Source organism: Meles meles, chromosome 17 (genome assembly GCF_922984935.1).
Source record: "Meles meles chromosome 17, mMelMel3.1 paternal haplotype, whole genome shotgun sequence".
NCBI classification, from domain to species: Eukaryota; Metazoa; Chordata; class Mammalia; order Carnivora; family Mustelidae; genus Meles; species Meles meles.
Genome location: NC_060082.1, coordinates 14494245 through 14519407, shown reverse-complemented (window position 1 = coordinate 14519407; position 25163 = coordinate 14494245).

Below are 25163 nucleotides of genomic sequence, written 5' to 3'. Positions count from 1 at the left end.
GTCCACTCTATTTATGATAAATATAAGTTTTACTGCCAGGGGGACCATCTAGCCCAGACACCTGCTAGATATGCAAGTATATCTTGAATGTTTAGCTAGGGACAGTGGGCAAGGACAGCTTGAAGGTGGGAGTGAAATTCTCCCAAACAATTTAGAAATAAAGCATATAAGGTTAGTGACTGACAGAATGATATTCACAACGTGATCCAGCCCTGGGAGTCCTATCAAGGACTTGCCTATAAATATGCCAAGTTAAAAAAAATAAATAAATAAAAATAAAAAAATAAATATGCCAAGTTAGGGAGCACCCAAGACTTTGAATGAGGTGGCACAAATAAATCCTCAAAGACAAGAACGGAATGTGATTTTTAATCTAGTGTGAACAAGCCTGACCTTTTTTTTTTTTTTTGGTTTATTTTCTGAAAATGCACCTTCTGTACAAAATAGGGAAATCAAGTATGAGAGGACAAATGTCCAGAAATTGGACAGCTATGACCAAGACTTGGATCCCAGAACACTTATATCATTATCCACCGTAAATTCATGTTTCTATACCCACCATTTATTAAGCACTTATTATATGTCAGGCAATTACACATACATTTCCCAAATAATCTTTTTTTTTAAAGTCTTTAAAGCAAGTTATTATTTCCACCTTGCTGGGGGGGGGGGAGACTTGTGTAGGTCAGACAGTATATGGCAGAGCCAGGATTCAAACACTAGTCTGTTTCATTCTAAACACATACTTCACAGCACCCTCTTTTTGTATACATCAGTCATTCATTAGTTATAATGATGTGAGTCTAACCCTTGGAAGTGGACAGTCTTGATACAGCATCAAAATCGAGTTTCTGAATCTAAGAACCGTATTCTGGACTCCGTGAGTTCTCCATGAGCTATAATCACTATCTCAGGAGATCTCTTGGCCGGCCACTGGTTGACCTTTTCCAGGGATGCCTTTATCTTCCTGTGTGCCATCATTCAAACTGAAGCAGGAACACTGTAAAGGTTATAAAAGAATGATTTGAGAATGCTTGAATTTATATTGTGGATGGGGAGTGAATTAGTATCAGCAAAAAGATACTGTAAGCAATTACAAATGGCATAAAGTGAGGATGTTAACTTCCATGTTTGTTTTCTAACTATTAAACAGACTCTGAAACTCTGATCCATGGTTGGTTTTAGGAAGTACCTTTATATTCTTGTTCCTTTGTCATTTGTTTTCTTGTGGGTGCAGCTGTCATGAATTGAAATCATTTCCTTGCACGAGTCCTTTTAGGAATAATTGCAAAGAACGCCCAGGCTCTCAAATTTTAGTGTGAGGTCTCCGAAGTTCACACTCCCAGGAAGGCCTTTATCACTTGTGCTGCTCAACTATGCTGCTTTCCAGGATCTGTTCAAAAATCAGCATTTAAGAGGATGGCTTTCCTTCTGTGGCCCTGCAAAGTGACTGCCACCAGCATTAATACCAGCAAGCGACTTTGTTCTGTGAAGTATTGTAATTCTGCCATCTGTCTCTCCTACCTGTGTTCTGTTGAGTGGGGACAGGGGCTGGACATTGGGAAGGCAGAGTTTATAATCTCCTGGGAAGAATGGTCTCCAGATTGGGATTTAAAAAAAAAAAAAAAAAAAAAAAAAAAGACCTTCTCCTCTCTCCTTTCATCTTGAGGAAACATGGATTTTTCTTTCTATCTGATATAAACAGTAATCATCCTGTTAGGCTGCAAGCATCGGGAAGCTGAACTATTTCAGATTTACTGGAATATAAATTACACACATGTGTGTCTCTCTATATTTAAAAGAGCGTAATTGTATTCCCTCTAAGACTTTAGTTGTCTGGGAAGCTCAGCGGGTTAATTTAGCCAAAGAAGCGGTTGTGGGGCTGGTATGATCAGTCCTCCTCATTGGGTTCCTTGGCCACAGAAGGTGTCCTATGCTTTGTTTCAGTTTGGAGATGCAGATAGAACCCATTGAGCACGGCCCCCCCCCCCCCCCCAGAGCCAGGGTTGTTGGTTTTTTTTTTCCTGTAACACCAGTGCCTAATGTGGGGGGGCCACATCCAGGGTGGGGGGACCGTAAATGTTTCTTCGGTGAATTCAAGTTATATGAGTAAATGCAGATATAAGAAATCACAGGTCTCACCGCTGGACTTAAAAAAAAAAAAAAAGAAGAGAAAAGGATGTGTTGTGACTTTTAAACAGACTATTGACTTTTGCGGGGGTGCATGGCTCACACAGTGATTAGGAGTCTGAACCATAATTGTTCTTGTCATCCACACACAGGGCTATAGTCGATAACTTTTTATCATATACATTTTTAATCATGTATTAATAAACAAGAAGTTTGTATCTTATCGATGACTGGATTATATTATTGACTAACTCCACCATTCTACACATGGCTTCTGAAAACACCAACAAGGTCAAAACGTAAAGATCAGGTAAAGTGCTTCAAAGACATAAAAATTAGACTTTTCTCTAACTCTTTGTGTGATGCTCGTGTGGAAGGATTCTGAGAGTGGAGGAGTTTTGAAATTACTTACTAATTGAACAGATGATTTGGTCCAGACTAAAGAGAGTAATATAAATAAAAGGGAAACTCAAATCATATTATCATCTGAGAATACTGAAAGGGTTTTTGCTTTTCAAACATACTGGTTGAGACGGATTTGCTGCAGCAGAATTTGATCTGGGCTGCTTTAAGAATTCTCACTGAAGTTAAAAGGAAGTAAGGCCCCTGGCAAGCAGAAAATGTTTACTTCACCACTTGCCAAAAGGATTAGTATCTTCTCCTTCCAAGGCTGAGCTCTTCATCTGATGATTCTCCCTCTCCCCGGACATCTCGTGACTCTGTAATACCATCCTTCCCATCTACGGAGTTCATTCCCGGTGCAGGTTGCGCAGACTGGAAGACTCAGACAAACTACGGGTAGAAAATCTCAGCATGATTCAGTTCGGTTTGAACTGAAATCTCATAAACAGCATATATATGTTATCCATTCTTCTCTATTCTTCGCTTTTCATTAAAACCTCAAGGGTAGGGGTGCCTGGGTGGCTCAATGAGTTGAATCTGCCTTTGGCTCGGGTCATGATCCCAGGGTTCTGGGATGGAGCCCCGCATTGGGCTCTCGGCTCAGTGGGGAGCCTGCTTCCTGCCCCCCTTCTCTGCTTCCCTCTTCGCCTACTTGTGATCTCTGTTTGTCAAATAAATAAATAAAATCTTAAAAAACAAAAAACAAAAAACCTTGAGGGTAAACTTCACAATGGTACTTCTATCATCTTAAACCACTGAGAAACTGAAGGAGACACATTTCCCGGGCCCCTCCTCAAATACCCTGACCCACCTACCCTGGACACATGTGGCCTGTGAACTTTGTCTTCTCTCTTCTAACCACATTCCCACTCCTTCCACTCGATCTTTCTTTTTCTAAAAATTCCCTTTAATTCCCTGCCACCCCTGAAACTTGTATCTTCAGCTTTCCTTTTGAAGACTGGTTGATTGTGCTCATGGCTCACTCTTGGTTCCCATAATGTGCTCAGGTAATATAAGATGTTTCCATTGGGAGGAAGCGAAGTGATTGGTATGTGGGACCTCTCTGTGCCGTTTTGCAACTTCTTTTGAGCCTGTAATTATTTCTCCCATCCAAGTACTAACCAGGCCCGGCCCTGCTTAGCTTCTGAGATCAGACGAGATCAGGCGTGTTCAGGGTGGTATGGCTGTAGATGAGCCTGTAATTATTTCTAAATAAAAAAGATTTTAAAAAATAAATCAGACCTCCATGTGCTAAAAGCCAATCTCACCTACAGCTCATATTTGCATGTGAATACAAATATTTCTGTAGTCTCTGGGCATAATCCTATAACACATAATTACATTTTTGATGGGGAGGGGTTTCAGGAACAGAGATTGTCTTTTCTTATTGTCTCTTTGCAGTTTTAACTACTTCGGGAGAGGAGATTTGGGGGCAGGGTGGTAGAGTATGAGGGACAGGAGGACAAACAGACGTTAAGCAAAAGAATTAGAAAATTATTACCTTTGGGCTAGACTGGAAAGAGATAATCAAAAGCACAAATACCTTGAATGTTCACATAAAGTCAAGTCCTGTCTTTTCACAGTGAAATGTATTCAAATAGAATTAATACTCCTTTGGAGCTCTTCATTTGCATCCATTAAATATGATAATAATACCTTATGTATATAGTGATTTATACTTCTCAAAATTCACATTTTTATCTCTTTGGTCTTCACAAAAAATTCTGTGACACAGGCAAAGAGTGACTATTATTCCCATTTAAATATGACTGCAGATCAGAGAAGATCAGTATACTTTCTTAGGAGAAGCTGATACTCGAACCTGTGTTTTCCAATCCTAGTCAAATGCTCTTCGTCCTTCACTATATAAATTACTAGAATAACCAGTCTGGACTTTCCATCTTAATCTACTTATAGAGCAAGAACCACAGAAGTTGTTTATTTCCCTTGGGAAAAAATAATTACTTTACATAGTAACAATATCCTGAAAAAAATCATATGCTATGAATGTTACTTAATGAACATTTTCCTTTATGTGACTTTCTAAGTATGAAACTCTCTGGAGTCTTCCTCTAAGCACTTCATCTTTCTGGTAACACTTTTTTTGACTCTCTTCCCTTCTCCCCTGGTAGTCTCCTTTACCTTGGTTTAATGTAGAGGTAAGAATTTTTTTTTTTTTAACTCATTTGAGAGACAGAGCATGGGGGCGAGGGGTGGAGGTGAAGAGGAAGAGGGAGAAGCAGACTTCCTGCCAAGCTCCAATGTGGGCTTGATCCCAGGACCCCAAGATCATGACCTGAGCCAAGGGCAGATCTTAACCAACTGGGCCACCCAGATGCCCCTTGGTTTAATGTAGGAATCAACTCTATCCTCAAGTCTGTAGCTTGTCTTTAAATTCTCTTCATAGTGTCTTTAGCAGAACAAGTTGATAAAACTCAATTTATCAATTTGTGTGTGTGCTTTTGGTGTCATGAATAAGAACTTTTGCCCAACCCCAGGGCACCAAGATTTTGTCCTAGAAGTTTCATGATTTTGTAGTTAGATCTGTAATGTGTTTTGAATTTGTTTCTGTACAAACTGTGAAGTTTCGGTTGTGGCTCATTGGTTTGTCAATGCATGTCCAGTTGTTCTAATGCCATGTGTTGAAAGGAGTATGTTTTCTCTACTGCACTGGCTTTGCATCTTTGTCCAAATCAACGGGCCCTATTTGTGTGGGTCTGTTTCTGGGTTCCTGATCTTTTCCATTAATCTCTTATGACTCTGTCAATACCCCAGCTGGCTTGATTTCTGTAGCTATATTGTAATTCTAATCATCAGGAGGTATGATTCTTCCAACTTTATTCTTATTTTTCAGAATTCCTTTTGCTAGTCTTCATTCTTTTCTTATAATTCTTTCTTTCCATATAATTTTAGAAGTAAGTTGATCCTATTTAGAAAGATCCTACTGGTATTTTGATAAGAATGACATTAAACCCATAGATCAATTTGGGGGGAATTAACTTTTTTCCTATGTTGAGTCTTCAAACCCATGAACATGAGATGTCTTTTCCTTTATTTAGATTTTTAAAATTTCTATTATCAGCTTCTTGTAGTTTTTATTTTAGCAACCCTTTCTATGTTTTTAGGTTTATACCTGAGTGTTTCTCTCTTTTTTTAAAAGATATTTTGAATGGTACCATTTTCAGTTTTAATTTCCAATTATTCATTGTTTGTATATAGAAATTTGACTGATTTTGCACATTAACTTTGTAATCTGCAACTTTACTGGTCTCAGCTATTGGTTCTAGATTTTCTATAGATTATTTGGCCTTTTTTTTGCATAGACAATCATGTTGTCTGCAAATAATTATATTTCTTACTTTGGAATTTGTGTGTTTTTTTGTGTTTTTGTTTTTTTGTTTTTGGGGTTTTTTTTTTTGCTTTATTCCACAAGGACAGATAACCCAAACAATTTTGAATGTTCATTTTTTTTTTTGTCCAACATAACATATACTTCCTGATCTCATAGGTCTTAAAGTTGTTTCTTACAGATTTCATTATATGAGATTTTACTTTTTCTCCTTCAATAATAATTTTCTTTTTCTTTCCTTCTTTTTGTTTTGTTTTGTTTTGTTTTGTTTTTTTGTTTTCAACCAGTGAGTCACCAGAGGAAACTAGCTAAAACTCCATTTATTCTTTATTAACTTTGGACAATTTAAATGCCCCTACTTCCCGTAAGTATTGAAGCCATGCTAAAATCTTTTCCAAAAAACACAGATGATCCTGACAAGTCAATAAAGTTCTAAAATTCCTATTTGTTTGGCAGTTTTCTAACAAAGAGTTTATCCTCTAGGAAGACTGAGATATTACAGATTTCTTCTTTCAATTTCATTACAGATGGGACAGCTGCTATGTCATAGGGTACAGCGAGATCGGTTAAATTAACTGAGTCGCCTTGCAAAGGAAGCAGAGTATGGGGAGACAGACCACCGTCAGGAGATGACCGACATCCTAGGTGGCTGATGTTAAGTGGTCTGATGTTCATCAGAAAAAGCCAATGAGCCAGTCCCATAGTTAGACGACTAGGATGGACTTCGGAGATTAGATGCTAACCTCCAAACTGTCAAAAAGCCAAAAGCACTCATTCCGTGTGACTGAAGTCAAGGTGGGTTACTGAGACAGAAAATGGCTTAAGAGCGGTATATAAGCAGGAACATCAGTCTTCAGAACTCCAGTGAATTGAGTGGCTCCAGTGACAAAACTGGATTCCAAGGGGTTGGGCAAAGCTCTTGCTTCCGAGTCAAAATGGATCCTCAAATAGCGAATTAGGACTTCGTAGTGAGCTGGGGGATGGGCCTCTCTCATGGAAAGAGGAGGCACAGGTAGGCTATGAGTCTCACAGATTTTGACACCACAAACCACGAAGGAAAAGTTTCAGTCATCTTCGCTTTTCCCTCAGATTGGGCAGAGAAGTCATTTTCTTCCGATTTCGAAATCAATTTTTAAATTGGTGGTGTTTAGGAGCACCTGGGTGACTCAGTCTTTTAGGTGTCTGCCTTCGGCTCAGGTTATGATCTCGGGGTCCTGGGATTGAGCTCTGAATCAGGCTCTCCACTCAGTGGGGAGTCTTCCTCTGCCTCTCTCTCTCCGTCTGTGGGGGCATGCTCTCTCTCTTTCTCAAATAAATAATAGAAATCTTTCATATAAATAAATAACTAAATAGGATGAGTTTATATCGGAAGTAAGTTTTATTAGTTTCAAACACGTAGACTTATGGAACTAGCTCTCATCAAATGGGGCAAAAATTTTAGGATTAAGTAGCTTCTGCATCATCATTTCCAGACAAGGGGTTTCTTCCATTATTAGCATTTCTACAAATACCTTCTTTCTTGAGAAAGGAAATTTATCACCCAGTAGGTTTATTTAATTTAATTTAATTACCCAGTAGGTATTTTGGAAACACAGAGTGCTAATCTGTGGTAAAAGATCTGGTATTTCATCTACCTGATGCCATTATTAGCTGCAGCCAAAGCATTTTTTTGTACAGATTCTTGGATGGAAGAACTTTCGGATCATGAAAAAAACAATTCATTTCCTTTCTCTATCACATCATATTGGGTCATGATGCAGTCATAATTGTGTTCTCATTTTACACAGAGGTGTAGACCTGCCAGGATGTACAGGAATGCAATAACACAGGCTGAACAGATAACCTGTTCTAGTGGTTCCATAATTCTGCTCAGGTCTCCTTGTGCCATGTGCTTGGGCATTAAAACACCTCATCACTAGCCACAGATTAGCTCTCTGTATCTTTTTCCAAAATACCTACTGGGTGATTAAACATTTTCTTTCCTCAAGAAAAATGTATTTATAGAAAAGCCAAAAATATATCAAAATCCCTTTCTGAATTCAAGTCACCCACATCACTGGTTTGGCTCTTACAGCCTCCTAAAGGTCACCTGTGTGGTTATTTGCATTCATTGTGCCATCAACAAATATAAATTAAGCCACCTGCAAGAAAAGGAACTTTAAATTTAGGCAATGGGCGTAGACTGGGCCCCAAGGATCCATTTCCACTAAATGAGACTATAAAAACTAAACATGACCTAAGCATTCTTCTGCCCTCCAAAATAAGGCTCAAGATGACAGTAAAGCCAAGAAAACATACTACTTAGAAGAAAGCAAAGGACGGGACAAATACCTACTCACCCCACCATTTCTTGGTACCACAAAGCACCGATAAAATACGGGTCTGGAGAAAAGCACTGGTGGGATGCCTTCGCCCTTCTATCATTCCTCAAACGGCATCGCCCTCAGAGATGCACGCACACGCGCACACACACGTTTTCACAGGAAAATATCATCCCTAAGATGTACTGGCAGTAAGCACAGCCCAAAAGACACAAAATAAGAGTGTCCAAGGGGTCATTACTTAGATATACTACAGCATGCACGGTCCTTCAGTGTAGCTTCTCGGCGTGTAAATAAATACAGTGAAGACTCTTCACTGCTTCACTCTAGTAAATTCTTATGAAATAGTCTGTGGTGATCCCACTGGGGCAGCGGGGGCGGCACAGGGTTTGAATTAGCTGAAAACCCAGCTTGAGAGCAGTGGGGAGAAATAAGCAGCCTCCAGAGCTGCTACCTTGTCATTGACTGCCTTTATTCTTTTGAGGAATCGGATGGGCTCTGTGTCATAATTGCTTTCTCTTAGAATTTTTGAACAGCTTTGTGGCTTCCGTTATATTAATTAACCACAAAAAGGAAAGTCCCCTGGATATTTTTCTATCATGGAACACTTAAATCAACTTGCTTAGTTCAAGACCAAACTAAAATTCTGTAAAGCAACACTTCCTAAAGGAAGGTTGTGGGGAAAAGTTTGTAATACTTACCTGTGCTGAGAAAATACTGTTTTAAACAAAGTTCAAGAGGTTGCTTTATTTGGAGGCTTTGCAGTGCCGGTAATAGGCCAAGGTGCTTTAAGAATGTCCTAGAAGGAGACAAGGAGTCAATATTTCCCGAAGTGGCTTGACCATACAATCTTTCTCTGTGGAGCAACTCGCTTGACAAGTATTTCCCAGAGCACAAGCGAATAAACTGTTGTTTCGAATGGTTGCAATAGAAACATCCTTAAAGCTGGGAGACCTTGTTGTTCCTTCTTGGAGCTGGCCCCAGGGAATTGGTGGCGGGAGGCACTGAATGTACTTTGTTCCTTTTGTTTTCCACACAGTGAAAAGAGCTTGTATATCTGCTGCTCTGTTTGGCTTGCTGTTACGGAGCATAGTAAATCACCCTGACCCAACTTACACACCCATCAGGGTACACAGTTTTGGGGTTTCAAAAGACCAGCTAGTCCTTGGTTGATTGCAAAAAAGAAACTGCAATGGGAATAGGTCCTAATACAAAGTTTTGCTGTGAGTAAGTCCTGAAAATGTGTCCTATACTATTTTGTTGTTGTTTGGGTTTTTTTTTTATTTTTTTGTTTTGTTTTGTTTTTGCTTATTGTGAGTGGGCTCATGTAAGAGGCTTTACTCTGTATGTATATATCGGTGTGAGTAAAATCTTGGGAATACTTTTATCTGAGATACACTGATTATATTCTATACTAAAGAAATTCTTTTATTTCACAAGACCAATATAAAAATCTGTGTGTAGAATGAATGAGAATTGTGAATATCTATATGTATTCATGTGGAAATAAATATACATATACATTGCAAATATTCTGAGATTAAAAACAGTTCTTCACAGATCTGTACCCCTGGAGCTAATAATACATTATATGTTAATAAAAAAATAAAAAATTTTAAAAAAGCAAAAAAACAAAACAAAAAAAACCCACAATTTTTTCTCTACTTCCTCCCCACAGTTAAAACAGTTAAAATGGTCATTTTGTATCAGTAATTCAACCAAGGCTGCAAATTCAAAACATGACTTGTTTCAGGCTTGGTTTTTTTGTTTTGTTTTGTTTTTGTTTTTGTTTTTTTAGTAAATTCAGTTGCTTGGCATTTTGTAGGTGATTTTAGAGATCTAAAATTTTACTTTTCAGGGTGCCTGGGTGGCAGCCTGAACATTCGAGTTACCTCTCCCATCATCTACCAAATGAGATACAAACAGTGCTCACAGCCTTAAACATCTGCCTTTGGCTCAGGTCACCATCCCAGAGTCCTGGGATCAAGTCCCACATTGGTCTCCTTGCTTTGTGGGGGAGACTGCTTCTCCCTCTCCTGCCTGCTGCTGCTTCTGCTTGTGTTCTTGCTTGGTCTCTCTTTCTCTCTCACTCTCTCTGTCAAATAAATAAAAATCTAAATAAAATAAAATTTTACTTTTCAACCCATTAGTTTTGGGTTTTTTTTAAGTTTTTATTTATTTATTTTAGAAAGAGAGAGAGCAAGTGTGTGAGCATGGGGAAGGGCAGGGGGAGGGGAGAGAGACTCTGCACTGAGCATGAAGCCCAATGCAGGGCTTGACCTCATGACCCTGAGATCATGACCTAAGCGGAAATCAAGATTCAGATGCTTAACCAACTGAGCCGCCCAGGCGCCCATCCACCAGTTAGTGTTCTATGACATGGACACAGCCTGTGTCGACATTCTTTGCATATACCTCATGAATACAGATGGCAGTGACTTTCTGTGTTGTAGGAGAATCCAAAGGAAGTGGTCTAAGAGGTCATTCTGTCAGCAGTTGGTACGGTTAAGTAAAAGGTTTGACTAGTTTTGTTCCTACTCAATGAGTTGTTTTGTGTCTTCTAGCTTCAGCCTTAGTCTCTGTGCTTTGAAGAAGTACAAATGAATATTTAAGAACACCCCAAAAGGACAAATCCGACGAATGCAAATTAATAGTGCTCAGGAGATGCTGAATTGTAGGAGACATTTCTGGGGGAAGGAGGCCAGCACCTCCCCTTTTATCTCCCTTCCATTTCCCTCCTCCACAAAAAGAACCTTTTAATTAGACTTTAGGGAGAAGATTGAGGACAGGACTTAAAGGGAAGATGGAAGGAAGCACATTTCAGTCATTCACAACAGGACAAAGCCTGCCAAGTAGAAAACAAATGAACGCAAATAACAAACCAGAAGTTGGGCTCGAGTAAATCCCAGAAAATGACTATAGTTCGGTAATTCAAAGATGAGAAGCCTTCAAATATGGATTGACACTTTTGTATCTCATTTGGTAGATGATGGGAGAGATAACTTGAAGTTTCAGGATATAAGTACACACTCTATAGCTGTATTTATCTATAGGTAGATAAACACGTTATAGCTGGATATATTTTATATATATATATATATTTAGTACAAACATGTATTTTTGCAGGTAATCGAGGGTAAATGAGGTCATAAGGGTGGGGCCTAATTCTGTAGGATTTGTATCCTTACAAAAAGAGGAAGAGACATCAGATCTGTCTGTTTCTCTCTCTCTCTCTGTGTTTGTCCGTCTCTATCTCCATGTGCACAGAGAGAAGAGGCCATGTAAAGACACAGTGGTGAGAAGGTAGCCAACTACACGCCAGGAAGCAAGGTCTCACCAGACTCTAACACTGGAAATACCCTCATCTTGAACTTCTGGCCTCCAGAACTGCAGGAAAAACACATTTCTGTGAAGTCAGTCAGTTTGTGGTATTCCCCAGTGGCAACCTGAACAGACTAACATGACAACCATGACTATATTATCCTTTTCCCTCCCTTTCTATATCATTCCCTATTGGATCCGACCCCTCTCAGATAACCCCTGTGAGTTTTTAATACAGGAAGAAGAAAGATTAATAACTGAAGTCTCCACTAAGAGCAGCAGAGCTTCCTTAATGCTTTCCACTGAAGAGACTGCCCGGGGGCATTAGCGATACCACCGTAAGAGCCAAGCGTCCATCTGAGCAATGGGGACATTTAGCATCCTCAGGGGTCAAGGAGAACATATCTTTTTGGAGCTCTTGAAACAGTACTTTTGCTACAGAAAGTACTTAAACATGAGCATTCAGCTAAAGGACATAGCTAGATGGAACTTTTCTTAGAGTGTGTACATAAATTATACTATGGCCTTTCCTCCAGGTAAGTTTCTTTGAGGTAAACACAACACATTTGGGGTAACTCTATAGATAGCCTTGATATATATTTTCTTCTAAAATGCAAGGTGGAAGCAAAAACCAACAGACCTGTTCCAATCCATGACTAACACCATTCCTTATCTCCCTGGACAAAGACTTGGCTGGCTAATGATGACAGGCCAGCTGCTGGTCACATGTCACTCATGAGCCTATCCTGTGAAGTGAAGCTACTTGGGCCCCATATTATTGAATGTAATCTGCCCTCTCTTGGCATTGACTATTTTTGTCCCAACCTTCAATAGTCTCACTAGCATGTCATGAAGGACATCTGGGGCACAGAATCAACTTTAACACCCTATTGGTGGAATGGACACATCGCAAAACTGAATGCCCTTAAATTTATTGAGCAGAGCTTCAGAATAGAGGTAAGGATGGGTGGGGGGGATCAGCTACAAGACAATAGCAGCTATAAACACTATAAATACTGAGTATAAACCATGGGACAGACAAAAGTTAATACCCCTGGAAAGTCCAACAAAACTTGACCTTATAGTAATGGCAACCTTCCTTTAAAGAAAAAAAAAAAAAAAAAATCCCAGACACTTTTATGTCAGTATTTGCAAAAAGCAAATGCTTGATTTTATTTGAGGCTGGTCTTCTATGAAAGTAGCTTCTAATACCACTGGTTCCCCACTTACTGTCTCATCACTGCACGCATGCCTGCGAACACAAACCCACATCCAGCTTCCTCCAGAGTTTGCTTCTCAAAGTCCCGGATATTTAAACAGCCATCCTTATCTTGAGAACTTCATAGTAAACACGTGCAAATTTTCACAACTATAACCCATATGCAAATACCCTTTTGACTCAGAGGAAGTCAAAATTCAGTAAAGTCAAAATTCAGCAAAGCAACAGTAAGACATCAAGTGGGCCCCATCCCCGGGACCAGAGGAAACAGGAAATAGAGGATCGTGTAGACTTTTGTTAAAATGCAGATTCCAAGTTCCAGGAACCCACATTTAGCAAGCTCTCCAGTTGAATATTGTGCACATCGAAGCTCAAAAGCACTATTTAAAATGTGAACAGACATTCCCTCCGCCACACCAGGAAACAGGGAAGTGGCTTAATGCTTAGTGAACTACATTCGGTAAATGCTCACTGAACTGAATTCCTGACCTCTCGGGTCCCTTTGTGTCTATCTCTGAAACTGATCATCTTTGAGAATCAGCCAACTTTTTTCTCCATTCTGACACCCTCACGCCAGAACACAACTTCCAGCTTCTCAGAACAGGCTGGCCAGCACACCTGTTAAAACTCCATTACTGAGGAATCACGAGTCTGAAAAACATGAAGAAAATGCTGCTTTCTTAGCCCCTTTTCTTATCCTCCTGCATTCTTCTTCCCAGTTCTAAGCGACACCAGAACAGTCATACCATCTTCCTTCTGTCTCCTAGCCAGAGCCACGCAGAGAGAAGGAACGATCCTAATAGCGTCCTGTTATTCTGCTATCCAGTGTTTTCTCCCTTGGATGTTACCCTTTGGCCCATATAAGGAAGGTGCAGCCCATAAAGTCAAAGCCTGGCTCCACCTTGCCTGGTCCCACCTGAGTTTACCCGCAGGTGCGAGACCGAGCCCAGCGGTGTGCAGCCGTTTCCCCGCCTGACCTGCCTCTCTCTCCTCTGCTCAAGGCTTGCTCTGGCCCCCGCGAGCTTGCCACTCCCAGGGGCAACTCTCAGCCAGTGAGGGAGGGGAGTCCACGGGCACACACCCCAACTACTCCCCTCTCCTGCTGCTCACGTGGGGGCCTCGAGGCTTCTCAGTAGGTCCCACTGAGTCTGAACATCAGCTGTCCACGGAGGCAACTTGCCGTTTAATCGACCCTCTCTTGACATGTCTGCCTTTTCTCACTCACGCGTGTTTCCCCGGATCACCTTCCAAATACACCGCCTTTGCCTGCAACCTCGTCTCATGGTCTGCTTGGGGTGCCCCGTACTAAGACAAGTGCCGTGCCCAGCAGTCAGATAGCATCCCTGCTTATCAAAGGGGCCATCAGCTGGCTCCTCAGGGAATGTTTGCTTTGTGTAATATTTTTAACAAAATTTACATGATTTTGTAAATCCTACTACATAAATCTAGATTTCTGGCTTCGTTAAAGACGTTGCTGTATTTATTCCCACGGGACATCCTCCAGACCTACAAAAACAACAAGTCTAGTTCTCCCTGGTTTAGGATCTCTTCTTATTTCTCCTTGTTACCAGAGAAGGCATTTAGAGGAGCACTGAGAAGAAGCCACGAAAATCAGGCTGAATCTTAGAATGAGCCACACTGACAAGCTTTGACAATAAGTTTGTGGGTAGGGAGCGGGGAACTCAGTTAACCTCTCTGTTCTCTGGTACTTTAATTTGGCCAAAAGTGATAATCATCATATTTAGTGACCTCGCGGATGCCCTGAGCGTTAATGAAACAATGTGAGAAAATTATCAAATAAAAGCTATGGTAACGCTAGTCCTAGTTCTACTTATTTTGGGCTTCTCATTTATCTTCAAGGAAAGATTTGTTAAATGGAAAGACTTAGTACTACAGAGGATGGAAAAAAAAAAAACAAACAAAGACAAACAACTATCAAAAACAACTTTAGCAAAGGAAATAGCAGTTTCACCAGTTACAGAGGGAGAGGTCACTAGGGAATGACACAGTTCGAGAAGCCTCCTGAGGGCAATGGTCCCGGAATTGGTCTTTCTGGTGAACTGGCTTATCCCCGTCCATTCCTCACATTAACGCTGTGAGGTTAATCTCTTTTCATAGATGAGGACACACTCAGGCAGATTAAGTCACTTACCAAGATCACACAGCCAAAGTCTACGTAACTGCAGAGATCCCTCCTCCGCGTGGCACTATCTCCTCTGTAATGCCTGCGTTGTTGGAGTAACAGGATAGAAGCCAAAGCAGGCCTCTCCCCGTCTAGCCCCCGCTCCGGGTGAGTCTCCTCTTCCGGTCTATCACCACCCCCCACTCTTGGTGAGTCTCCTCTTCCGGTATAGCCCTACCACCGCCCCCTCCGGGTGATTCTCCTCTTCCGGTCTAGCACCACCCCCCCCCCCCCCCCCCCCGTGAGTCTCCTCTTCCGGTCTAGCGCCACCCCCCCCCCCCCCCGTGAGTCTCCTCTTCCGGTCTAGCGCCCCCACCCCACGCCCGCTCTGGGTGAGTCTCCTCGCCTATCATTCCCTCACATGCTTCTGCTTCAGCTACACTTTGTGGTTTAAGCAGGGTTCCAGCAGGAACACGTGGTGCAGTTAAGAGAATGGACCTCAAAGTATCTTAATGGGGAATTATTTTCAGAAAAGTGGGCAATGAAGGGAACTCATGAAGCCAGGGAGACACCCAGAAACTGGCAAGAGCAGGAAGCCCTTACTACAGCTGGACTGAAGGGCAAGATGAATGAGAGGAGATAGGAAAGCCTGGAGAATGCCAGAACCAGGAAGGGAGTCAAGTAGTTGGAGCAGTAGCTCTATATGAGCTACACTACTGAAACGACATTGGGTTAATGACGTTAATGCCCTAACCTCCCTTCCCACCTGCCCTGGAATCTCCTTCTAGTGTCTTCCATTAGTCAAACTAGCAGAAGACAGAGAGCAAGGGAGTCCAAGTGATACGGTCTATAGACATCAACCTCCCAGACACAGAGAAGGGAGGACAGAGAATGTAACTTAGGGTCAAGAAGAGATACAAAATCTTCTTGCCTCTGTGAACACTGCTGCTGCCCACAACACCAACCACTGACTGGCTAACTCCTCCTCATCCTCTAAGACTTAGTTCAAGGATCACGGGTCCTGGGAAGCAATGTATTACCCACCACCCGATTTAGGAGCCTCTCCTCTGCACTTTCAGTCTCTGTGTATACCTTTATGATTGCCCCTTTGCGATGTTGAATGGACCCCCAAGCGACACAGAGGCATTAGGAGCTAAGGAAAATTGCTACCTTAATGCAACTAAATGTGCCCAATGCTGATGAAAGTGAGCACCAAGTGACAAGCACATATTTCCCAAATTGTAAATTGTGATTTAATTTTCAGCTTACAGAAAAGTTGCCCGAATAATAAAAGGAATTTCCATGTTCCCCTTTGGCCCAGATTCACCCATTGCCCTTTTGCCCCTTTTGCATTATCCTTCTCTCTCTCTCTATGCACACACACACACACAGACACAGAGGTAAATTTTCCTTTTATTATTTGAATTTTGGAATGATTGCCTTCTTTTGTCCCTAAATACTTCAGTGTATATTTCCTAAAAACAAGAACATTCTCTTATATACTTAAAATACAAAAATCAGACTCAGGAAATTTAACATTGATATAATGCTATTATCTAGTCCATAGTCCATGCTCAGATTTTATCAGTTGGGTCAATAATGTTGTAAACAGCTATGCTTTCTCCTCTTCCCTGGTCCAGAACCCCATGGAGGATCGTGCATTGCAATTAGTTGTCATATATCTATAGTCTACTTTAATCTGAACACTTCTTTTGCCTTTCTGTGTCTTGACCTTGACATTTTTGGAGCGTATGGAACACTAATTTTGTAGAATGTCCTGCAATATGGCTCTAGCTGATGTTTCCATATGATTAGATTTAGCTTCGTCATTTTTGGCAGGGACACTCACAGAAGTGGTGTTGTGTCCTTCTCAATGCCTCATTGAGTGATGTCAGGCTGTCCTAATATTGGTGATGTTAACTCTTATGATTGACTCAGGTATGTCTGCCAGTTGTCTCTATTAAAAGATAGTGTTTTAGGTTTATAAATAATTTGGGAAGATTTCTTGGGACCATGTAAATAACTTGTTCCTTGTCAGATTACAACCATTTTTTTTAAAGGGAAAGGGGACAATTCACTGAGTATAATGGACAAAAAGGAAGTCATACGGACTTTCAGTCACTCCTGATGTCCTGCCCCTGGTGCCAAGGCAGGTCATTCCTACTGTCTAGGGTTTTCCCTTTTGAATCCCAGCTTGTCTCTGCTGGACCCCTGCTAAGGATTCTATTAAGAGAAAACCGAAGGGGTTGATGAGTCCCAAGAAAAAGAACAATCCAACCCCAGCAGAAGCTCCATGGAATCAGGACTCAGTCTTTTTATCTTTCTTGTATCTCCTCCTATCGTCAGAAGCAGGGATCCCTTCCTGCCTATAGCAACTTAACTAAGTGTACATCAAAACTGGGCAGGCTTTCCGCGGGCTTATTTACTTCTAAGTTCTGAGCGGTAGAAGCACAGCCTAATTATTATTGACCCAAGTCATTTTTCTTGCTTAGGAAATGATTTAATAGTATTAGGAGCTGAAGTCTGGTAAAATTGGAAACCAAAATAATCTTGTCCTTAGACCTTGAAGACTAATACAAGGTTAATGTCTCCGCCTTTTTAAAAAAAGTAACTATTTTTTTTTTTTTTAGGGTACTTGCTTTCCTCTCCCTATCTACACAATAAGATAATCACAGTGAGCACTTTAAATCCCCTGTGAAATATTGCATTGTACCTCTGAGTTGAGTTGCTTGTCCCACGCTGGAATGAGATATCCATGAAGTCAGAACTGGGCGCCATTTATTGATGTGTTCTTCTCCCTCTGTCTAGCTTATCGTCCAGCACATCATGGGTCTTCAGGTTTAACTGAAAAACTGAATGAATTAAATAGGTGTCCAGTATTATAAGTTATTCTCCAATGCAGTCTGTTTCTTTCATCAAAATATTGTTGTCCAGGAGCACCTGGGTGGCTGAGTTGGTTAAGAGACTTGTTGTCAGCTCACGTCATGGTCCTGGGGTCCTGGGATCAAGCCCTGCATATGACTTCCTCCTTAGTGGGGAGTCTGCTTCTCCCTCTGCCTCCCTACTGCTCATGCTCTCTCAAAATAAATAAAAAATCTTTTAAAAAGTAAAGTGAAATATTTCTGGCCAGGAGCAAAAGGAATTTAGTTAGAATCTATTCCTTTTGGGGAGGGGCTATACAGAATCATCAAATTTTATTGAAAAACATTTCAGGAAATCTAAATAAATGTACAAATATCATTTTTACAGAAAGAGTCTCTTTATACTGTTTCGTGCTCTTCATTTGGAAGAGTTTCAGATTCACAGCAAGTTTACCAAATTGGAACATGGGAGTTCCTGTGTGCCCTTCACCCAAGCCCTCCCCTCCCCCCCCATAACATCTCACATAAGAGAGTGCATTTGTTGAAAATTGGAAATTGACTTTGCTATAATACTAATAATACTATAATGACACAGTAATGACAAATACTCTTATTTGGGACTCACCAGTTTTTACAAGCACTTGTTTCCTTGTTTGTCAATAGTTCTAAGAAAGGTTATCTCATGTAGAATTCTGTGCAGCCATCATTGCAATCAGAACACAGAAATGTTCCATCACCACAAGGAAACTTCCTCTGGCTATAACTTTATAGTCATGTCTCATCCCCCCATCGCATCCCCCACCGCCCCACAACAAAACTAACTTTTGGCAACTTTTGATCTGTTCTCTGTAATTTTGTCACTTGGAGAGCAGGACATAAATGGGATTATGCAGTATGTTATGTTTCATGATTGGCCTTTTTCCCCCCACACACAATAATAATGCCCTTAAGATCCATCCAGGGTTCTGCCCTGAGTCTCCTTCCCATTTTAACCTCCATAGCTTCCCTGGGTGATTTCATCCAGTCTCAAGGCTTTACATACCAACCTTATAATGAGGATTTCCAAATCTACATTTACAGGTCCTCAGAAATCCAGTCTTAGCTATTCTGATATCTACTGTATGATTTAACAGATGGTTAAAACATTTTCAAAACTAATCTGTTTAAAACAATTCCCTCCAAGCCTCAGAGGATTTGAGAAACTTCAAGCGTTTTCATATTAACACCCACTATTTGCCAAATTGCTCAAGACAAATAAATATTGAGGAGCCCTCTGATTTCTCTGTTTCACTTACTTTTCTCATTAAATGTGTCTATAATTTTGTTGATTCACCTACAGCCATATCCTGAGTTTGAATGCATCTTCTTTCTCTGAGAGAGAGTGTGGAACAAAGACTAGGAGTTTGTAGTTTGGGTCCAAACCCTGCATCTGCTACTTGCTGGATATGAGAACTTAGTTCAGTGCTTAGGGGTTTCTATACCCCCATTCTGTCATCTGTAACATAGGGACAAAATGGCACATACCTCTTGGAGCTGTTGTGAGGTTAATCAAGTTAAAGTATGAGCGCTTTTTTAAAAGTTTGTTGGTTGGCTGGTTAGTGGGTTGAAGTAATCTTCATACCGGACATGGGGCTTGAACTCATGTCCCTGAGATCAAGAGTCACGTGCTCTCCCGACTGGGCCTGCAGGTGGCCCAAAGTATGCACACACTTAACAATCCCTGGAAGTCACTGAACACTCAGAAACTACTAACAACCATCAGTCATGTGTTCACAAGTGCTGCAGAATGGCTGTTATGTGATGGGCACGATTGCAGATTCTGAGCTATAACAGTGAACAGAGCAGAGCAGAGATCCTGGCTTTAGGGAACCGACATTCTCATGGGGTCTGGGAAGTGGTGATAGAAATGAGCAAATATACATAGTAGTTGTGATTACTACAGAAGGGGGTCACTGCCCTTCCTTTAAAGAGAAGGTACTATGAGGAGCAGAGGTGGCTGGTGGCCTCTACTTGTCATTCCTTTGTACCACCTGCTATGTTCCACCGAGACCTCCCCTCACACCTCAGCCTGATCCTGAACACTGACTGGGCACAGGTCCCAGAACCAGGATTCTGCTCAACGCGGGACTCAATTCACAGGCCATCTTTACCTGAGGGCTCCACATCAGGCTGCCAAGACTTTCTCAAGGCTGCATTGCAGTCTGAGGCCCTCCCTTCCTGTTCTTCCTAACCAAGCCCTCCCCCTTTCCTCTCTCCTTTCGTGGTGTCACACCCACACTGCAACCTACAGATCCTGCCCATCTGTATAGCCCTCATCCCTCTCACTTTCTCTTTCTAAGGATTTCCCCTGGGGAAGGCTGTTGTACCTCTAAATCCATGTTGGCATCTGCTTCTTGGAGGCTACAAACTGACTCAGTGGGAAAAAGAAAGGCGAAACAGGGTCAGAGAGAGAGAAAGTGACTCAGATACATCAAGTCATCATAGAACACATAGAATTATTGAATGCTTTTTAATCAGATATGTAGAATTTGTTAACTCATGAGTAACCGAGGTGTGCAAATGTCTGGAGAGAATGTGTTCCAGGGAGACGCGACAACAAGTGTAAAGATCCTAAGATGGGAGCATGCTTGGGGGTTTAAGGACCAGCAAGGAACCAAGATATCTAGAATGACTTGAGCGGGGTCAGCGGGGAGGCAGTGAGGGGAGAGATGGTCAGAGAAGCAGTGGGGAACCAGAAGCAGCGCAGACCCAGAGGAAGATTGATCCTTCAGCAGAAGACTGACATCATTCGACATGTTTTTTTTTTCAAAGCAGGATTTTTCTATGGGATACTTGGGGACCAGAGTTAAAGTTGGTGTGGTAGACAACATTCTAGATGGGCCCCAAGAACCCTGCCCACTTTGGTACACACGCTGTATAATTCCCACTTGTTGAGTGTGGGTGGAAACTGTGACTGTGATGGGGTATCCCTCCTAGGATTTTGCTACTGATCAGTTGACTCTGAGCTGATCACAAGGGAAATAATACTGCTCAGGCATGAGCAAATCAGGTAGACCCTTAAAAAGAAAAGAAGCAGCAGCAGGTAAAGCCTACTGGCATAGAAGAAAATGAAGAGCCATGTTGTGAAGAGTCTAAAAGGGCCCCATGGTGAGGAGGGAGGCACCCAGGAGCTGCGCGTGATCCTGGGACAAAAGGGAACAGGAAGCAAGGCCCTCAGTGATGCAGCCACATGGAACGAAATGCTGCCAACGAGCCGTGAGCCAGGAGGACTATTGGCACCCTGATTTCAACCTGATAAAACCCTGAGCAGGAGACCCTGTGACTGGACTCCTGACCCACAGACTGGGAGAAAATAATTTGTGGTTTTCATAATAAGTAATAGATAAATATCATAAATAATAAATTGGCATTGTTTTCAGCTGGTCCCTGTGTAGTAATTTGTTCTGCAGGAGTAGAGAATGAATCTAGCCAGCAATGGGGGAAGAAAGCAGAGAGACACAGTAGGAGGAAGTAGCCGTGATCCTCACGGGAGAGGACAATGTCTTGGATCAACACGTGTATTAAGTCAATGTACCAGATGCAGAATGGGAGAGAAAGGTGTTGAGGATAACTCTGAGGTGTTTCCCCTGAGCAACTAGAAGTCTGGACCGGTCAATTATTGAGACTAGAAAGGCTATGGGTGGGGCAGGTTTGACATCTTTTTGGCAGGTGGAATCTGTGGAATCATGGATTCTGTTCAACTGGAGTGTCAAGTGGACATCAGAACGTAGGTATCCAGAAGGCCCACTTGAACATATCAGTCAAGAGTCATGGATGAGGGTCATGTGTACATTCGGAATCATTGGCAAATAAACGACGTAGAATCATAAAACTGGATGAGATCACAGCAATTGTTATCGCCAGTATTTTCAGACTTGCCACAACCCCTTCATTTCTCACTTGGACTTTGTGAGCTTTCTAACTGCTCTTCCTGTGCCCACCCTCTACACTGCTGCTGCAGTGACTTTAAAAAACAAACAAACAAACAAAACATGCAAATCAGATCAGGCGACTTTGTTTAATATCCTCCAGAGGGCTCCTATCACACTGAATTAGTTAGCTTTCGTTGTATCTCAAACCACTGCAAAATTTAGTGGTTTAAAGCAGCACAAACTTATTTTTATTCTTGCTTCTGTGGTTCGGCCAATGGTTATTCTAGTCTGAAGAGCTCAGCTGGGGCTGAATGGTTGAGGGAGAGGTCTTACTCATGGGTGTTGTGGTTGCCTGGTTGGTCAAGGAGTAGGGGGTTTAGTTGGGATGGCTCCTGTCTTCTCAAATGCGGTCTCTCCTCTTCCAGCAGGCTAGCCCAGACTTCTTCCCATGAGGACTCAAAGTTCCAAAGAGCAGCAGGAGGGAGGAAGCCACAGTGTACTAGCTCATCTCTAGCCTGTGTTTATGTCATGTTTCCTAATGTCCCATTGGTGAAGGCAAGCCGTGATTCCAGACACAGAGAAACAGCCTCCACCTCTTTATGAGACCACTGCAATGGTGCACTGCAAAGAGGGACAAGCAACAAAGAATATGGGAAGAATTATCATAACACATAGATGACAAATAAATTCCTGTTAAATACCAAGTCTTTGGGTCTTTGGTATTTGTTATAGCAGCCCAAGCTAACTAAGACATCTCCTTTCTCTTTGTTATCCATTTCTTTCTCGCCATTGAGTCCACCTTTTCTGGATCAACTGGTTTTAGTGACTCTGCTCTCCAAGGGACATTTGCAGTGATTCATTCTTATATTAGATTCATTTCTTTGCTCCTGTGCCATTCACTTCTCTTAAATGAAACACATCTTGACTCCTCTGTTCCACACCAGCATTCATCAATGTCCTTTCGTATATCCCAGGGAAAATCCATTCTCTTGGCAGTAGACAAAGAATATCCCAGGTACTGCACTGGAAATGTTAAATGTGGTCCCCAAAAGTCAGTGTTCTGATAGAGATGAGTATGGATCATATGGGCTGGGAGTAAAGGGGCAGGAGAATAATATCCCTGGGATTCTAGAGTACTGAAGTTGACTATTGAGCAGGGTCACTGCATAGACCCAGGCAATATGTTTATTTGTTATTTTTGTTTTTCTTTTGGGTACAGGAAGACTTCATTTCCCAGATTCCTTTGCATGTCAGTGGGCCAGGTGTCCATATGGTTAGCTCTGGTCAAGGATATATTTGTAGAAGTAAGCCATAGCACTTTCAGGCCTGGAGCCAGGCAGGGCGGGATTGATGCTGGAGGGTGAGGAGAAACTTGACACAGTGTCCTCTGAGGATTATCTATCATGAGGAAAGCCATGGAAATAGGCGTATGGCTGAAGAACAAGGAAGCAGACTTTTCTTTGCCTGGGATAAGAGTAGAACCTCGGAAACATTCATATTTCTCAGTATCTCCTGGATACACACAAGTGTTCCTTTGGGATTCATAGCACACAAAGTAGGATCCTTATTAAAAACAAGAGGACTAGATATTTTGTTTTTTTGGTTATTGAGTTTCATAAGTTCTTTATAGATTTTGAATATCAGCCCTTTACCTGGTAAGACGTTTGTAAATATCTTCTCCCATTCTGTATGCTGTCTTTCAGTTTTGTTGACTGTTTCCTTTGCTGAGCAAAAGCTTTTTATCTTGATTAAAGTCCCAGAAGTTCATTTTTACTTTTGTTTCTCTTGCCTTTGGAGACGTGTCTAGCAACAAGTTGCTGCGGCCTCGGTTACTGCCTGTGTTCTCCTCTAGGATGTTGATGGATTCCATTGTTGGTGGAAATGCAAACCCGTGCAGCCACTCTGGAAAACACTATGGGGGTTCCTCAAAAAATTAAAAATAGAGCTACCCTATGATCCAGCAATTGCACTACTAGGTATTTATTCAAAGAACACAAACATAGTGATTCAAAGGAGCACAGGAAACACATAATTAAATTGAATTTAAATTAAAAATTTAAAAAACACAACAAAACTAGAGGACCATGTGCTGGGCTACCCTCCCTATGCTTGGGGCAGCTGGTGGTGACAGGAGGGGACCTTGTGATGGAAACATTATAAACCAAGACTTAAGATTAACATTTTTGAGATAGTTTTGATTTAAAATTTTAATTTATTAGACCTATCCATTATTGTGTCCATATTTAATTTTGATGTATTTGGCTTATATTTTACCCAACCAGCTTCATTATGAAAAGTTGTTAGCTTACAGTGATAAATGATAAAAGCAAACAAACAAAACTAGCAGAAGCACAGAAACAAAATTTAAAAAAAGAGGAGAACAAGTAGAGACAAAGACTACAGCTACTCAGAAAAATGGGGTGGGGGGGAAGCAAAGATAGAAAAGGAGATAACCAGGAACGCCTGGGTGGCTCAGTGGGTTAAAGCCTTTGCCTTCCGCTCAGGTCATGATCCTGGGGTCCTGGGATCTAGCCCCACGTCGGACTCTCTGCTCAGCGGGGAGCCTGCTTCCCTTCCTCTCTCTGCCTGCCTCTCTGCCTGCTTGTGATCTCTGCTTGCCAAATAAATAAATAAATAATCTGTAAAAAAAAAAAATTAAAAAAAAAAAGAAAAGAAAAGGGGATAACCAGGGCTTGGGAGCAATTATGGCCATTGGCGGTTGTTTTTAGTGTTGGCCCGCTTGGGCATCCCTAGGAAACAGCCTCTGTTTTGTGTTGGTGGGGTGGAGGAACTGCTTGGTCACTGGGGCTGGGGAAGGCATACAGGGTTAAGCAGACCTTACGCAGACATTCAAGTAATTCTTCTGTTGTCAACCCCATCTCGCATCCCAGCCTTCATGGGTCATGGAGTTTGTGATGAGAGCCAGCTTCATTCTTGTGGGTGTTTTTCCTGCAGGCCATGAGAGTCCAGATTCCTATGTTTGTTCTCTGCTTTTAGCAAGCTTTTGGGGGTTACTGTGGGCCACAAACCCTCTGTCCAGATAATTTCAGGGCAGCAGTGGACAGTCCCATGCACATGGTCTGTGTCCCATATGAAGCATGGCCTCAGCCTTTCTGGACTTTGCTGCCCAGGGAGCTGTCTGAACCCCTTGTCTGGAAGCAGACCAGAAATGGGATCATTTTCATAGTCTTGGAGGCAGCCCTTCATGGTTGGGGAGAGTCATGAATAAATGCTCTCACTGCTTTGAGCCCGTTCTTCATGGTTCCCCAACAAGGGAACCTGAGACCCAAAGGGCCTGAGACCCCAGTTATGCACAGAAGTAATTAGCTCATGAGCCCTCTTCCCGGCCTCACATTCCCCACCCCATCATTTCTCCTGTCTCAGTTCACTTCTCATAGAAGGTCTTTCTTATCCTCTGTTTTCAGGGGAACCCAAAGTCAGACTAGACTTTCCAACTTCTAATATCTTGTAAATATGTCTGCTGTGGTTTCTTTTGCCATTCTTTTTGTCCTTATGGTTTATGGTTT